Here is a 3,005-nt window from a genome sequence, read left to right on the forward strand (position 1 = left end):
CCGACTCCGGTCGGCCCGGCCTCCTCCGACCTCCCCGGCGCCGCCTCGCGTCTCCCTCCGGTGAGCTCCGGTGAGAGCCCGGCGGACCTCGAATCCCGCGCCTGCGTGAACAGTGTTTTGGATCCAGATCTGGATCTCAGGTTGACTTCTCTCCCCCTAACCCTAGTTTTTCGTGCTATGTTTGACTGCTCGTATCTCCGCATCCGTAACTCCGATTTGGGCACATAATATACCAAAATCTTCGCCTCGACATGTACATCATTTTGTTCCATTGCATCATTTGCATTTGAGGTCATCTTGATGCCCAAAATGCTGTTAGAAGGAGGCTTCGTGAGTTAAATTGCAGATCCGTTAGTTCATCATGCACTTTTGTCATTTTTGCCATGTTTAATTCGTGCATGATATGCCTGTGCCCCTTTGGTATGAATTGTTAAGCATTTTGTCTTCTTTCCAGAGGTGCCACCCATGCATTTTTAGGATGTGTGTGTTGTCTTGTGCAAGCTTGCGAAGAGAGGTACCTGAGAATGCAGATTTCAGGGACTTAGTGATTTTCACTAAGTCTGAGATATTTTAGTTCATGATGCTATATGTCCAGCTTGTTTCCTAGTGATCCGTGCCTCTTTTGAGGATGATCAGTAAGGGAATTTTGATATTTATGTTATGCTCTATCCATCCATGTCTTTGTTTGCATATGTGGAGTGCTCTAGGTTGACTCAATCGAGCTCAACTTTTGCTTCGTTGTTAATCTGGGCAGATCGTCAACTTGTTTGCGATTTTGGCCGATGCTATTGTTAGTGATCCGTGCATGATATGCCATTGTTCTTGCCATGTCTAGCTTGTATTTTGTGCCTTCTTAATGGATGTATGCTTGCCTTGCTGTGACTTGCACCATGGTGAGTGCATCAAGCTCGTTTACATGCCTTCGTGAGTTATATTTCAGCATGTCTCAGTTTTCACTAAGTCTGAAAACTGATTGTGTTTTAGCTATGTTCGTGTGCCCGTTAATATATTTTGTGATCCCTTTTGGCCCCAGGTCACTTTGGGTGTTTTGTTAAGCATGTTGAGTAGATCCATGCCATGTTCTTACTTGTCATATTCAGGTCATGTATCATGTTGTTTTGCTGCTCCGAAGGGAGCATCGTGATCTGAAATTTCAGACTAGTGTTAATTTCACTAAGTCTGGAATCTGTTTTGCATTTGCGTTTTAGCCATGCTTGTTTGAACCTCATAATGGATGAATTGGCCGTGGCTCAGTGCTAGTCTTTTGTTAACCATCTTGTGTACATCACTGCCATGTATTTTGTTTTCATGTTTGGTGGCTGTAGCATGTTCATTTCGTTGCATTTAGATGCCTACTTGCTGTAAATCGCAGACCGGTGTCATATCTTAAAACGCTCGCCATTTCCAAACTGTAACTCCGATTCCAATGATCTTTATATCGTTTTCAAGCGATTTAATCCCCTCTATCCATGTTGGGTAGAGCCGGGAGACGAGTTCGCTACCGAGGAGCCCGTTGAGTTTGCTTGTGAGGATCCAGTCAACTCTGACAACTGTGCAGGCAAGATGATCATACCCTCGAAATCACTACTATCTTTGCTATGCTAGTTTGCTCGCTCTTTTGCGTTGCCACTGCTACGATGCCTACCTTTTGCTTGTCAGCCTCCCAATTGCCATGTTGAACCTCTAACCCACCATTGTCCTAGCAAACCGTTGATTGGCTATGTTACCGCTTTGCTCAGCCCTTCTTATAGCGTTGTTAGTTGCAGGTGAAGATTGGAGCTGTTCCTTGTTGGAACATTTATTTTTCCTTGTTGGGATATCATTATATTGCTATGTTATCGTAATGCATCTATATACCTGGTAAAGGGTGGAAGGCTCGGCCTCTCGCCTAGTGTTTTGTTCCACTCTTGCCGCCCTAGTTTCCGTCATATCAGTGTTATGTTCCCGGATTGTTGCGTCCCTTACGCGGTTGGGCTATTATGGGAACCCCTTGATAGTTCGCCTTGATTAAAGCATTTCCAGCAATGCCCAACATTGGTTTTACCATTTGCCACCTAGCCTCTTTTTCCCTTGGGTTTCCGGAGCCCGAAGGTCATCTTATTTTAACCCCCCGGGCCAGTGCTCCTCTGAGCGTTGGTTCAAACTAGAGTCCTGTGCAGCGCCCCCTCGGGGAAACTCGAGGTTTGGTTTTAGTTGTATGGAGCGCTCATCTGAGTGCGCCCTGAGAAAGAGATATGTGCAGCTCCTATCGGGATTTGTCGGCACATTCGGGCGGTGTTGCTGGTCTTGTTTTAACCTGTCGAATTGTCTTGTTGTACCGGGTTGCCAAGTCTGATCGGTGTGTCTCGGGTGGAGGTCTATTCCTTCGTTGACCGTGAGAGCTTGTCATGGGCTAAGTTGGGACCCCCTTGCAGGGATTGAACTTTCGAAAGCCGTGCCCACGGTTATGGGCAGATGGGAATTTGTTAATGTCCGGTTGTAGATTACTTGAACTAAACTTAATTAAAATGAATCAACCGTGTGTGTTACCGTGATGGCCCCTTCTCGGCGGAGTCCGGGAAGTGGACACGGTGTTGGAGTTATGCTTGCGCAGGTTGTTCCTCTAGATTCTCGCTCGCGCCTTGCCTCCTCTTCTCGCTCTCTTTTGCGGATAAGTTAGCCACCACATATGCTAGTCGCTTGCTGCAGCTCCACATATATTTGCCTTATCCATTCCTATAAGCTTAAATAGTTTTGATCGCGAGGGTGTGAGATTGCTGAGTCCCTGTGGCTCACAGATACTATAACTCCAGATGCAGGTCCAGGTGATTTCGCTCCAGGTGACGAGTACGAGCTCAAGTGGGAATTCGACGAGGACTCTCAGCGTTATTATGTTTCCTTTCCCGATGATCAGTAGTGGTGCCTAGTTGGGGATCGATTCAGGGCCTTGTCGCATGTTGGGTTCTTTTCTATTTTGGCACCGTAGTCGGGCCATGAGTGTTTGTTTGATGGATGTTATTTATGTA

The sequence above is a fragment of the Triticum dicoccoides genome, chromosome 6B (assembly GCF_002162155.2).
Source record: "Triticum dicoccoides isolate Atlit2015 ecotype Zavitan chromosome 6B, WEW_v2.0, whole genome shotgun sequence".
NCBI classification, from domain to species: domain Eukaryota; kingdom Viridiplantae; phylum Streptophyta; class Magnoliopsida; order Poales; family Poaceae; genus Triticum; species Triticum dicoccoides.